At 38.5% G+C, this 15,597-nt stretch overlaps 1 long non-coding RNA gene across 1 annotated transcript; it reads left to right on the top strand.

Moving 5' to 3' along the window:
* The first annotated feature begins 81 nt into the window (after positions 1 to 81).
* On the top strand, positions 82 to 8,223 carry LOC135579667 (uncharacterized). The gene is made up of 4 exons (XR_010473257.1): positions 82 to 481; positions 3,625 to 3,687; positions 4,800 to 5,466; positions 7,352 to 8,223. It is a non-coding gene; the product is annotated as an uncharacterized LOC135579667 (long non-coding RNA).
* The last annotated feature ends 7,374 nt before the right edge of the window (positions 8,224 to 15,597 follow it).

Raw genomic sequence — 15,597 nt, 5'->3', positions numbered from 1 at the left:
CAATGGGAGACCGCCAGCTTGGCCCCGCCCCTAGCGCGGATCTAACGGCCGTTGGCTGCTGTCGACGGTAGCGGTGGCGCTTTGGGCTCAGTGTCAGTGGAGCTCCGGCCTTGACTTCCTGTGAAAACTGCCGTTCTCATGGAACTCCAACGTCAGGTTTCACCGTACTGATTGAACTGATCCAACACTAAAAGTCCTCACTGTGTCAGTGTGCGTAGGGATCCCCACAGCAGGTGACCTGGCCATCCATGAAGACTGATGCAAGAGGAGCTTACTACTTTTGCCTACCTTTGCCTTTCCTTCCCAAAATAATTGCTTTAATTATGACATACCAGCTTTGCGCAGCCAGCGAGTTAGCAGGAAGCCAAGCAAAAGAGGTAGTGAGGAAGTTTGTACGTGGAAATGCTACAGCGAAGCACACAGGAAAAAGAGCTACATTGATATTAAATGAAGTTCTTTTTTTCCAGTTATGAAACAATATGTACGTATGATTCTTTGCCAGCAACACTCAACAGCATCCTTAGCTCCAACCCTATAAGCTCCAGAATTCAAAGAAAAATGAGACTCTGCAAAACCAAGAATTGAGTGGAAATTTCAGGGTATAGATCAGATTAATAATTTGCTCCACACAACAAAACACAAATGAGCAAACAAATTTATTTTAAATGTAGGAGAGAGAAATGTCTGTGTTCAATTATTAATGCACTGAACACTCGCTGAGAGTGAGGTGAATGTCTAGGTCAATGAAGGAAAAGGGTGATGCTAATAAACAGGCCTGAATCTTAAAACATTATTTTTGCAATAATTTTGGAGATCATCAGTTTTGGGAAAATATGAAAACAAACTAACAAAAAGAACATGACTAATCCAGTAGATTAAGCTTTATTATCTTAAGTACATTTAAGGGTTTAGGTGGGTTTTGTTTGCTAGGCTCCATTTTTGGCTCTGGAACCAAGGAAAGATATCCGATTTCCATTTTTCACTTGCAACTCTAGGTAACCTCTGTAAAACAGAGGGTGTCCTCCATTCATGCAGAAGAACTTGATTTTCGAGCAGCTCATAGTTCATGAATGCAGCTAACTCATTTTTGACTAGGTTTATTCTGTTTAGTTCCGTAACCACCATGGGCCAACTTTGCATAGGAATATAGGAAAACACAGAAAGTGCTTTATGGGAGGGTCGCATCCTTTACCCTCCATTGCAAAGAACTGTGAAATAGATACTTTGTCCTGAAAGTTCATAGTTCATCTATTCCACGTACCCTTAAGGAAAAAATGATGTCATCAATATACTCAGTCCTTGCAGTAGCAAGAAATTTGTTCAGGTGAATTTTTTCAGAGGAAGGACTATGTCTGCACACTGGAGACCCACACACATAAAAATACATATATATTAAAAAAAAAAATAAATCAGCAAATGCTGAATCTCTGGGATTCTTATAGCAGGGGTCAATTCTATTCTCACGGCAGAGGTGGTGACCGCTGTTATCTGGCCCGAGTGCTGGACACCAGCTCAGCAGTCAGGTATCTGGAAGATTTAGCTGAAAATTCAGTATTAGTGCATCGTGCTTTATATCTGCCCTTACTGTGGCCCTCCTTTGACATTTCCAAGTAAAATCAACATGCTACTCTTTAGCCTCAAAGCCAATGCTTTTTCATGTAAACAACGGAAATTATGGGGAATCATAATTAATATACGAGAAATACATGAAAAGATTTATGATCAGCCAGTAGTAAGCAAGTGTCCTTCTTTATGTCTGGGATTTTGGGGTAAGCCAGTGGAAACAGATATCCAGAAACGAATAATCAGAGATCTAAATATGAGGTATTAACTAAAGGATCATTTTTGTCCCATCACAGGAATGAAACCATCGAGGTTTATCCTTGCTCCACTGTCTAGCTTGTAAAGCAATTCTAGAAACTCATAAGTTCAGAAAACTTCAAATTCCAGAGTGAATTTGTTCTTTGACTTCATCTTGTATTACCTTTTAGTTTTAAATGTGCTCTTCTCTTGATTTATTCCCCCATATGAAGTGTTGTCATATCCTATGTCCACCTCCATTTCGTCAACAAAATTAACTTGTTGCCTCCTAATTTATGTCCTGAACATGCTCTTCCGTGAACCTGTTCTGATAGGAGCTATCCTGTCTTTAAGCATGGTGTTTGCAAACAGACTAAACAAGATCTCACCCTGTGATATGGTACTAATGCCTTCCTTTACTGGAAGTCCCTTGGCTGATGCAGAGTAAGGTTATCACATTTGTGTCGGAATGGCAGATTCTGACAGAGGTTAACATTAATCTGTCTGCTCTTCTTAAATTACCTCGATCATCAGTGGAGCACAATAAGCTGCTTCAGTGGGCAGCAGTGAGCAATAGCCTGTCTGGAGACCGTACCAGTTTTTTAAATGCAAATGGAATCCCAGTAGATACTCCTACATTTTATCTGCCTTCCCGATGATTTGCTGCTGTGCCAGAGGAGCAAGTGCTTGTAAAACATATTAAGCTTGCATAAAATTCCATTACTTTGGCAAAATGAAGTCATGTTAAGAGACAGAATTTTGCACTGTGTCCATATTAGGAGAATTAATTCTTTGGATATATTTTTCTAATCTCTACAGGTGGTCGGGCTTTGGAGTGCAGTAGAAGAAATGACTTCACCATCTTCAGCTGTATTGGTTGTTATTTTTGGCAGTTTCATACTTCGTGAAATCTGCTTAATTATTATTGGGTTTTTTAATACTTATAACTCCTTCTAAGTGAATTTTATAAAACATTTATTTTTATTGCTTATATAACTACCTAAAGTGTTTTTCTTGGTAGACAACTGTATTGTTTTTGCCAAAACAGATTCTATTTCAATTTTGGGAAATTGTTGGAAAGCTAATATTCCCGTTTTCAGTGGTGCCTGTGCCATGTTATTAGAGTAGGCTTTATGGAGATGAAAAATTGTTCTTGACAGGAATCATAACCATTTGTTTACACTGACTAAGCTGTATGGCTCTATCCCATTTGGAATTCAGTACTGTTCCTCTCATATGGTGACACTTAACCCATAATTTCCTGGTTGCCTCTCAGCCCTCAGAGGTCTCCATTGTAAACTTCTCAAACATGTCATGACTGCATCCGATCCCCTGCACCCCGAAAGACATAGGCCTGTGCTGCATGCATGAATACCTCTGTTTTCAGTGCATTTGAGGAAGCTGGACCACTAGGATCACTGCAAAGACAGAACTGCTTAGAGAGGTCTGGAAGAAATCTCTATCTATGTAGTCCAGCAGGCAACAACATCATATAATCTCTTTCTTAAACTGAGGAAGTATCTTCCTGAAAGTAGCTTGGATTCTTGTCATCAATATTTCTAATGAAAAGCAATTTTAACATTTCACTGCTCTAATGATTTAAAACCTTGAAATTCCCAACCTAAATGCAGTGGTGATAGGTTTTATACTAATTAATCTGGCAAGTATGTAAGCTTAAGCGGTTCTTTTCGTAGTTTTTGCGTGATGGATTTGTAGGCAAAGAAAGGATTTTATCAGCCTTTGTTTTGTTTGACTCAATAATATGTGCTCTTAAAAGTTTCCTGTCATAAGACATTATTTTCGTTTCTCTTACCACTCTTTTAGACTTTCTGAATATGGATTCAAGTCTGACTTCACCCTGAATGTGACTTGTACGAAATACTCCAGGTAACGCCTTACTGATGCTTTGCGGTATTTACTGGCTTTGTTATCTCCCCTGGAACGGTTGCATTTTCCTTGTAGAAATGGTTTCTTACCATTTTGTAATCAGTTGTTTTTCCTCAGTTTTTCCTCAATGGTTTCCAAATAACTGACTGTAAAGTGAGAATTCAGTAGTGTTTTATTGTTTTTACTAGTCCACTTTGCATGCCTGTTTCTCATGTTCTGATCATTTTATTCCCCTTGCATCATGTCTCCTGACTTTATGCTGTCATCAGAGTGGTGACAAGTATATTGATAAAAACACTGAATAAAATCAGCCCCAAAACTGATGTTTCAGGAAGTCACCATTAGTGGCTTTTAACCTGATACTATTGTGTTTCAGTATGATGTATGACTATCTAACCTTTATTCGGTTTCTTGTTCACCTCCTGTTCCCTCTGCCAACTCCATTATCTCCAGCTTAGTTCATACTTTTCCATGTAACATCACATCAAAAGCTGCATGGGAGTCTAAGTAGATTCGCTGTGCTTCATTTTTCTTGTTTAAAAATGGAGACATGCTGCAGTAATGTAGCAAGATGTAATGCCTTTGCCATCATGGCCAAAATCATCATCTGTCTGTTGTTTTTAATCATTATCCCACCTTAATGGTACAGAGGTCCTGCTGCTTTCCTTCTTGTCTTTTTGAACATGTGTGCAAACCTTTTTGCTCTATGTTTGATTTTAACAATTCTTATTTTACATTGTATTTTCTAGCTTCTAAGACATGGCTTTTTCACTGATCAGGCTTTTTTTCTATTACTTCTTGACACTCTGCATGTTCATAATGTCTCAGTGAGACAGTTATTTAACCAATTAGGTTTGAACCCTGTTCCCACACACATTCATTTCCACGCTGCCACCTTTAGCTACAATTAAATATTTTCATCCCCTTTTGACCTGAAGCAATTAAGACCTCTTTCACATTCACATCCTGAAATCCCTTCCATAGTTTGATTTATTTCATTCAATTATTATCTTAATTATTAAAGCTTGTAATTTTAGAATAGTGAGTTTTCGTTAGAGATCTACTTTTGTTTATCCTTTGTTTAATTATATTAAATTGTTCTATGGTGTAAGAGTTGGCCTGAAGATGGAACAGTATTTGCCTGAAACATAGTCATCAGGGACTAGGAGAACTGAGGCCCTGACAGAAAGAACAGATGGACAATGACTTGGAGAGAGGCCTGAGGAGAAGAATTGTGTTGCACAGGTCTCTCCAACCCGGCAGTCTACTGGTAACAATGGCGGCTGTATGGACTTACCCTGCTGCCTCAGCCAAACTAGCCCCTGTCTCCTAAAAGGGATTGTTTTACGGGTCTCTCCAACCTGGGGACAATAACTGCCGTCCAGAAGATGGATTCTCACCTACTACCTCAGTCACACCTGCCCCCCACCCTGAAACAAAGGCCAGTGAAGAAGAGCATGCCCAGAAGCTTGCCAAGGGTCCTGAGGTCACCCAATGGACCAGAAAGAGACCCCTGAATGCGAGGCCATGCATGCGTGGATGGGTCCTGGCATGCAGAGTGGGGATTTTTCGGGCCTGTGAGTTAAGCCTGGATTGCAAAACAAAGGCAGAGATTGGCCGCAAACAATGGGAGTGAGGGGGCGTGAAGAAGCATAAAAGATGACTCCCAAATGGACATCGTTAAGATCTTCCCACCAGAGGATCCTGGATCACGACGCAAGACCAGCAGGACTCTACAGGACCAGAGACCAGAGGGATGCCTTTGGAACTCGTCTGGTGGTAATCAAATCCTCATTTCCACCTCTTTATTTTATTTCCCTTTTTCTTTTTCCTTTCCCCTTTTTCTCTACTCTCTCTCTCTCTATTGCGCACCACTTTATGGGCAAAACAATAAAGTAACACTGTTTGATTGAATTATAACCCCTTGGCATTTTGGTTGCCTTAATTTTGTGCTTTGAGATCACGGTAAACGAACCATCATGAGTCCATCACCGAATGGACCATGACATACGGTCAATCATGTAAGGTTATTTTCCTTGACATCTTTAAAGCACCATACTCATTACTTAGCAAAGTCAGAAGTAGTATCATCTTTTTACTGCTTCCCTGACTGTAAGTGAAAAACCATGATCAGCTACTATTGATGTGACGAACACTTGGACCTTACTCATTTCTAGTCTTTGGACAATTAACTTCTGTCACATTTCCCAATTACATTTCCCTTTCTAATAATATGATTGAGTTCCCTAACCATACCAAAAGCCAAACCTTGGAGTTTATACTCCAAGAAAACTTTTCTACTCCCTGTTCTCCATAGATGCTGTCAGATGAGTCAAAGCTGTTTTTTACATGCTGCTCTTTCTTTTGTTATTTCTAAGGTGAATAGCTTCAATCTTTTTTTACTTCCTTGCTTGCCTACTGACTGGTGAAAATTCTTGCACTTACATCACAACATTGCTTCAATACACCGTGGCATGGTAACGTTTAATCACAGCTGTGGAATTTTTAGACCTGCTAAGGAAAAATCCAGGAATGACATATTAGAGAATAAGAATGATGGATAGTTGTTTATAGCCCTTCCTGAAAAGATCCCAGAGTGCATGCTAAACTTTACAAACCAATTACCAACTATTCTGTTGAAGGAATTACATCACTCATCACTGAAATGTAGCTACCTCAGGGAGAAGGCAAGGAACTTTTTAATAGCGTACAAAAGTATTTCAACACTTCAGGAGAGAAAATGAATAATACCGTAATCAACTAAGCAGAAAGAGAGTGTTTAGGTAAGTAGTCATATATAGTTGTTCTAACTGGATGTAGGCCAGAAATACAAGAAAAACCTATTGCTCATGCAAAGAAATTGAATCAGGATTTTTAAGCCACAAATTATCAAGCCCTTTGGTTTACATTTTGCAACACCTCGAGCAGCAGAGTTGTAGCAGAGCTTTCTTATTGTAACTGGATTACCAACATTGCCTTCTCCAGTGAGTAGGAATGATGTCTGATTTACTCAAGAACCTACAACAATGTGCCTGAGGGCAGATTGGCTCCTTCACCTGTTTTCAGGGCATTTCTGCTTTCTTTTGCCATTTTAAACTGTTAGTTTTTAGAGGAAAGTAAGAGAAAAAAATGTTTTATTGCATTGGTTTATGACAAACTAGTAAGAGAAGAGATTCTCTTGCTTCCTGACTGCCCAAATACCGAAGAGAAGTCTCTATCATGACTGCTACTTTTGAGTGTACAGTCTTATTTTGTCTCCAAAGACTTTCAATGAAGAATTCACAGAGAAAGAGGGAAAACAGGAAAATGATGTGCAGTCACAATGCAATATTCCTTCTTGACAGTTATAAGGGATCAGGCATCCTTTTTAAAAAGGTTAAAAATAATGTGGATCACTTTGATCTCCATGTTAGTCTGTCAGCAACTAGTTGCTAAAATGTAGCTGTATTCATTGCACGCTTCAGGTGGAACCTTCACCTACAGGCAGGTATAAGGGGTTAATTTGGAATCACTTAAAAATAACAGAATTGTAGTACAGTCAGGCTCAGTAGGATCACATAAAGGAATTTACTAAAGAAACAGCTGTTTTGAATATATGCATATGTAATACAGAGACTTTTGGTGTTTTTTAATTACATTATTAATGAAATGTATGTGTCTGCAGGGAGCAACGTGACACAGGAGAAAAATATACTGGCTAGAAGGACATCTCTCTCGAGGCTGCATACAATAGAAAAAGAAATCTAGGACACATGTTCAGCAAACACATTCTAAAAAGGACAAAATGTCTCCTGCTTCAGAACTTGGGCTAAACTGACATTTTCATTACATGAACAATGCACAGTTTCTATATGTGTCAGGCCAGTGGCACTGGACTGAAATAGAACTTGCTGAACAGCTAAGCAGAAGTGACTGAATAAATTCAGAAGTTACCCTAAGAGGGCCATTTTTTTTCCTGCATCTCTCTAAGAAAGCTCTTTGGTTGCTAAATCTTTCTCTCTTCGTCTGATACAACACGAGTCTACGAGCCAGCCAGAAATAACACCTTTCTTTTTGGTTTAGAAAAAGTTTAGCAAAGAAATCAAAGAAAATGTGCTGCATTTCCAGGATAAAAACAGGTTGACAAATTGCTCAGATTGTCTGAAATAGTTCTGACATCATTGTACAGGACTTTATAGAGAAGCAGCAACTCTACCGTCAGTCGGTATCTGAATTAGTCAGTTAGAGAAAACTTTAATACCAATCTTATAATAGGAAACCGAGTAGGTGTCAATACAGCAGATTAAATCTTTGCCCATTTTAAATGATTTTAACTTTATTGACTTCAGCAGAGTCACATCTACGCTAGTGTTCATTAATAGAAAAGACAGAAAAACTGGACAGAACAATTATAATTTCCCATATAAATTTCAGAGTAAATTTGTTGTCACTTTTCAGAAAATTGATTACTGTAATGGCAAATCAGTGAACTTCTGTTTAACAAATGCAACAGTAGCATAGGAATAGCTTAGGTCAGAATAGGAGAGAAAATAAAAATAGAAATATTTTAATAAGCATACATATATATATAATGCAATATCAAATGTGTAATATATGTGTAATATATGATACAAGATGATGTATATATATGTTTATGTACATATATAATCGTGTATCAGTTTCGTAAAGAAGCTCATAAATGGATGAGGGAAAGCTGTTGAAGCCAGGGAAAAACTGACTTTCTGGAGAATAGATTAGATGCTAGAGAAGGGAAGAGAAGAATAAAATGTGATTGAAGCTTTTAAAGCAGTAGATGCTGAAAACTATATTGTATGAGCTGAATAAATTGAAACTGAGTTCTCAGGAACTCATAAAACTTAAAGGCAAGAAATATATTTTTTCATAGTTTATAATTAAGTAATAGAACTGATTTTCAAAATATGTAAATGAAGCCAACAGTTTGAAACTATTTAAGGAACAGGCAATAAATTCACGAACCCTTTTGCTTCAAATAAAAAGCAGCTGTTCACAAATGGGAATTTAGAGTAGCATTTCTTAAATGGTAAAATTATTTAAACATTATGCACGTAGGTTTAATTCTGATAGGGTTATGCTACATTAAGAGTGGTTACTGAGAGTCGTTAGTAAAAAAAATGTCATTTTCTGTTGACTTGCTGAAGCAGGTTATACCAGGAGTACCAGGAGAAACTCACTAAGCAAAGTGATTCAGTTGGAATGGAGTCATCTTTATAAGGACTGTTCCCTAAGAACAACCAAACATTGTGAAGAGATTTGAGCTGATTTTTTTTCTGTCTTATTATTTCTATTAAAAGGCCTCTAGCTATAGGATCAAGGACTCACTCAGGCAGGAAGGGGCTTCAGGAGGTCCCTGGTCCAACCCTCTGCCCAAAGCAGGGCCAGCTCTGGGATCCCTGGGGCTTTCTCCAGGCAGGTCTTGGAACATTCCAAAGACAGAGCCTGCACAACCTCCCTGGTTCCACTGCTTGACTGTCCTCAGGGCAAGAATCTTTTTGTTTATACCCAGCCTGAACCCCTCTTCTTTCAACTTGTGCCCATTGGTTCTTGTCCTTCTGCCAGGGCATAGAATCACATAATTCTAGAATATCTCAAATTGGAAGGGACCCATAAAGATCATTGAGTCCAACTCCCTGCTCTTTGCAGAACTACATAAAAACTAAATCGTATGGTGCTCCCTGAACTTTTACAGGCTTCTTGCTGTGGGGAGCCTGTTCTAGTGAGCAACCACCCTCCCAGTGAAGAAAATTTTCCTAATGTCCAATCTGACCTTCTCCTCACGCAGCTTCATACCATTTCCTTGTGTCCTATTACTGGTAACCAGAGAGGAGACCAGCACCTCCCCCTCCACTGCCCACCTTGAGGAAGCTGTAGACTGTGATGAGGTCCGCCCTCAGCCTCCTCCAAGTGGATAAAGCCACATGGCCTCAGATGCTCCTCCTAAGTTTTGCCCTCAAGACCCTTTACTATCTTGGTCACCTTCCTCTGGACACAGTCTATTAATTTGATGTCCTTCTTCTATTGGGAGCCCTAAAACTGGTTGTCATCTGAAAACTTGCTTGGGAGTCCTTTATTATACAACCTGCTTGTAAAAATGTCAGGGAAAACACCCACTCACCCTGGAGAAGATTTTGTGTACCCTGTTCTGGCTGACACTGCCGACACCGATTACACTGACACTGATACTCAGTTAGGCAGGCTGTGGTTCTTGCATTTGTAAATGTTATGTCTCTTTTCCTCTTCTTTGTTTGGATATATTATGGATATTTGCTAGCTTGTTCTTATCCTATTTTCTGGACAATTTTAATGTGTTCGTATAGTCAGACAAGGATAGAGTTACTATTAAGAAACTAAATAAACTCTGTATGTAGTTATGTTTTGGGTGGCAGTTTTCCCTGTGTGTATTTTAGTATGAAAATCTAATAAAGAGATATTAAAAAGGATTTTCATTTCAAAACAACCTTGAAATGTCTTTCAGAATGATATTTGATATACCATTGCAGTCATGCCTCAAAAGCCAGGGGGTTTAGGCAGCTGTCTACTAAAACACTGGACGTTGATGTATTATAGCAAGCTTAGTGGGTACTGGATAGAACATATCATCAGACACCTCAGAGGATTCTCTTGATGGTAATGTAAACAAAGCATCTTGACAGACTTAGGAAAAATACACTAATGCTATGCAAAATGTATGTTGTCTGTAGCTGTAGATACTGCAGATGATTGATAAGTATACGTTGTTCTGGTCATGGATATTCACATAAGGCTATTTTAGTAGAATAATTTCTGAAATCATACATTGTTCAGTCTAAAAAAAAATAGTAAAATTAGGCCCATAATGAAGAACTTTGTCACAGTACAAGACAGTTAAGATAAGACTACCACCAAAATAGTCTACCTTAATGCTATGGACTATGGATGAGAGTCCATATTTGCTATGGCTTTCCATAGCAACGAACATTTGCTGGCACTTAATAAGTAATGAAGCAATCCTGTATTTCATGGGTTATGCAGGTTTTCAAATAAACTTACATCAAGATTTTTCTTTAAATATGTTTCCTAGTGTTTTTAAAGAAAAGTAGAAGGAGAAGATACAAAAAAAGCATGACTGAAAGAAGAAATTAAATCTATTTTGAGAAGGGGACTGAAGATTATCTTATTTCTGGCTGAGTTAGGCTGATTTGCAATTTGCAATCAGAATTTGAGATTTGGGGAACTTTTTTTTTTTTTTTGGCTTGTACGGCTACATAATGTAACATTTTCATTGGACTACACTCAAATTGAGTCATTGTCCAGCAACAACAACCTCCTTAAGCTGTCCATTTTTCACATGCACACCTGTTAATATATTTTAAAGGAAATACTAAAAATATGTTACAAGTAGAGACATAACATGTGTCAGTAAGAATAAATGAGGTGATTTAGAATTGTGTTAAAATCTTCAAGGTGCCTGGTTGGTGAGCCACACTCAATGCATTGCAGATTGACCTCAGCTGGATACAGGATATAGCTGAGCAAGTAAAATTGCTGCAATGGATCCTTGTCACTCCTGCTCTCTTTTTGTGGCACATTATGCTCTCCCTTTGGTCTCTTAGTGTAGAACTAAAGTTTGTCAGAAATGTTGGAAAATATTTTGTGATCTGCGGTGAGTTGGGTCAAACGTAGTCAAAACTCTGTAGATCTGCATCTGTTGCACAGTTGCATGCGAACTTGGAGGACTGAACTCAAAGATCCATTTGATCCATTTGAACAGCAAATCCCCAGCTGGCAGCAAAGAGGGAAAGGAAAGAGTGGAGATTTAAAGCTGCAAAGGCTGAGAAGTTGAGGAGGAGCTCACAGGGGCAAATCTCCTAGCAAGAAGAAACATTATAGAATAAAAGACAGGCTCCACCTTTAAACAAAGAAAATGTTACTTGCTTTAGACCTGAATATTTCTTGTATTGTAAAAGAAAAGTTCCAATTTGTTTTCCTTTTGCCGAGTCTGTACGAGTTTTCAACTGTTACCTGTACCAGTGACAAACTGGAATGTGCCAGAAGAGTTGGGGGACATTTGGTCTTCTGGGGCACCTTTGGTACCTAGACACAAGGGCTGGCAGCACCTATGTTTTTGGGGTCTTCATTCAGGAAAGGTGTGTGTGGGGGGATGAGTGTGCCCCATGAAACTGAGCTGAGGGCTGGATCCTTCTTAATCAAGGAGATTCTAAAGTTGTTCAAGCCCAGCATATGTGTATTGCCATGGAAATAGGATGAATAGCTACGAAAATGATTAATTGACAGTATTGATTTAAATACTAGATGACCATAAGTACAAATGTGAATATCCAAATTGTGATTTTATTTTTCTTCTAAAGAGAGTGTTGCTTTCTAAAGGGAGTAAATGTTCTCCAAATTGTAGATACCCTCTAGTTATCTGTAATACCCTCACTTAACAAAAACAATATTTTGAAACATCACTTTCAAAACTCTAATAACTTGAACAGATGTTCAGTCAAACATATTTAATGAGAGATGTTGGTAAGCCCTAGGAGATAAAATTTGGGATGGAAATCAAAACTTATAAATAGATACCTAAACAAGGCCACTATTTAATAGGTCCACAGCAATTGCACATGGAAGAAAAATGTTATTAATCTTTTATGCCTGTCAAAGTCCAGTTCATATGTTAAAGAAAGCAAAACTAATCAAACACTGAAAGGTGGGCTGGTGGTCTGATGAGCTAATGTAATTCTCCCAAACAAAATTACTTTTTTCTAAAATATATTAGATGCTACAGTTAAGCCTATGAAATAAAAATTAATATGGCCATGTTTTTCTAATTTCCAGCTTAAAATAACAATGCTGACCTTGGCATGAGGCAAATTCTCAAGATTAATGACCAGATTGGGTTAATGATCCTTGGCTGTGCTGCTGACCTTCATCTCCCCCAGCTGGTCATTAATCCTCAGGATATTTACTGCACCTTAATTGTTATTACTTACATAGCCCATGTACAAACCTCAGTATCTGTGGTGAATATGTAAGTGGTACTTCAACGACTCCTGCAACAGAAAACAAAAGAAAAATAGCTTTGAAACTTTAAAAAATCAGGCAAATCATATGACTTTGATGAAAGTATCAGCAACAGCTTTCGTTGTGTGCTCTTTTCTTTGTGTGAGTCTTGGGGCAATTATTGAAGAATATTACAACATATGAAAAATGTTGTAATTGCCTATCTGGTTTAGGCATTTTTAACCAGCTATCAGCTTTGAATTTAAATGCCAAATACAGTATTTTGCCTTGATGTAATTCTTCAAAATACCATTCATTTTCCTTTCACCAGAAATGGTGCAAATCAGAACACTGCTTTTATGAAGGTACGAGTGGGGAGGTTTTTGCTCATCAATTATTTTTCCCTACCCACCTGTCACATAGTTAACTCTTGCAATGAGCTACAGTTTAGAGATGAAGATTACGAGGCAGAGAGAAAATGTAAATTGCCTAAGACTTTACAAATAGCCATGTATGGAGTTACAGGAGATTTTGCTAGTCAATGCTAATGTTCATTCCTGAAGACCATTTTCCTTCTCTGTCTGCACTAGGGATGTGACCTTTATACACCTGATGGCAGTGTATCAAGCAGAGTTGCCTTTCCTAGCACTAAGAACTTCATCAGACTTCCAGATACAGAAACAAATAGGCAAAAAATTAGGGAAGATGATGTTCCTTTCATCAGCTGTTTGAAGTGTCAGTTCTAACAAAAAAAAAACCAAAGAAACAACACAAAACTGATGACTGACATCAGACATAAATACTTCATGGTGTCAAAGGTCTTACTGTTAAATTTGAATCTAATTGAACTTCCTTTTCTTTCCAATAATGAACAAACAAGAAGCCAGGAGTTTGAGTAGAAAGACATCGTAGAATACTTTAGCCGTGCAGGTTAATGTCTCTAGGATTTATTCAAGCAAAACACTTTCCTTTGCAAATTAATGGCTTTAGAGGCAGAGGATAACTATTATAGTGCAGACCACCGTCCTGTAGAACAGAAGCTATGTAACCTAAACAAGGTGTAGAGAACATAGAGTCATACAACCATTTTGGTTGGAAAAGACCTTTAAGATCATCAAGTCCAACCATTAACCTAACACTGCAAGGTGCACCTCTAAACCATGTTGCTAAGAGCCTTGTATATGTGTCTTTTTAACACCTCCAGGGATGGGGACTCAACCAACATCCCAGGGCAGCCTGATGCTAGAATATCCACAAGAAAGGCCACATAATTGCCCCCAAACCAGGAAATAATGAATCTCATTGCAATACTCGAAAGAACAAAGCTTTAAACATTGTAGATTTCAAACTCAGTCACCCGCTAGGCACAGACCAATTCAAAAGACAATTCAACAGTTCTGGAGGTCACAGAACTATTCCTTAATTATTTGAAATATATTTTGAAATCTCCAACTCTTTTGAACTTTCTGTTTTGCAATACTGAAGCGTGAACCTGAACAGCCACCTGCATGAAATTTAAACAAGGAAAAACTACTGCTGTAGCATTTCATCTGTCAGGGGGAGTAGGAAAAAACTAATTTCCCAGCCATCAGCAGGCTGAATAATGTCAGCCTGGCTCTGCATCATGTTGGCAGCAGTCAGAGACCAGGCCTGGCATGGTTTACCTCACTGTGGAGCCCCTGTTCCACCTGGGACAGTGACAGGCTTCCTGCAGGTCTTCTGAAGGTGGCTTCTCTTCACTCAGAGACAATGAACTCAGACACATTAGAACAGGGAAAAGAAATCCCTACCCCAAAAAACTCTGTTGTGTTCTTGACCCTTAGTCATTACTGGCACGTTTGTAGATGATTTTGCTAAGGTGACAAGGTCCTATTTAATTTAAAATTTCATAGCATCCTCCATCATCTTCCATCCTTTGTGACTTTCTCATTTCAGTTTTCTTCCAACCTAGGCCCTGCATTTCCTACCAGCACTGTTCTGGCTGAGGAAAATTGCATGAGAAGCAGTGGAATTGCTATATTTTAACCAACTAGAAAGATAATCAGTGAAAGATGTAAGGCATTTTCTTCTTCCTGCAAACAATTGATCTCAAAGTCTTCCCAGCATTCCCAGGTCTGCCAGTCTGAGAGGCAAAAAAACCCTCCAGAACAGAAATAAAATGGCTACTAAATGCTTTATTTCCAGTGTAATTTCTAGCTTTGTGCAGATGCGGACAGGGCAAGCGAAGGAGTGGTTTTCCCAAGAGAAGCAAAGCATCAAAGTGAAGTTACTTTATAAGGACTGTTGTCATGGCAAAAGTACTTTTTAGCGAGAAGAGTCATCTTTCTTCATACACTATATATAACTTTATAAACCCTCCCCTTGAACTGTTTGCGTGCAACATAAGCTGCATCGAAAAATTCACTAAACTTTTTAAGAAGTTGGCATTTTATTGAAAGTGTCTCTATTATATTTTCATAAGACAAAAGTACAAAAAATTGGACTTTTTTGTAAGTTTAAGAGGATTTTACTGAGATAAAACCAGAAGAAGTAAGAAAGTTACTCAAAAGCCTGTTTTTAGTGCAAACGTAGTATCTTGTAAGGGAGGGGAAGAAGGAAGAAAAAAGGTCAGGAACAAATAGGGAGTTTATCTCATGAAGCCTGATGAGCTAAAGACAAGAAATCTTCAGTCAGCAGCAAGATGTTGAGAATAACAGTTGAATTCAGCTAAGGACTTGTTTTCTGAGGACAGCAGTGGATGCTGGAGGTAGCAGCTGGTTGCCATAACAAGGGACAAGAGGCTGAAGATTTTGGGGGATCAGCCAGTCTGGCTGCTGGGAAGAGTGAGTGGATGAATAATGAAGGAAGGAATAGGCACTCTTCATCTCAAATAGCCAGCAACAGCATTTTAGTGTACCAAGCAGCTTG

The sequence above is a fragment of the Columba livia genome, chromosome 1 (genome assembly GCF_036013475.1).
Source record: "Columba livia isolate bColLiv1 breed racing homer chromosome 1, bColLiv1.pat.W.v2, whole genome shotgun sequence".
Lineage (NCBI taxonomy): Eukaryota > Metazoa > Chordata > Aves > Columbiformes > Columbidae > Columba > Columba livia.
Note: the sequence above shows the minus strand (reverse complement) of the source record. Positions and strands in the feature narration are given on the sequence as shown.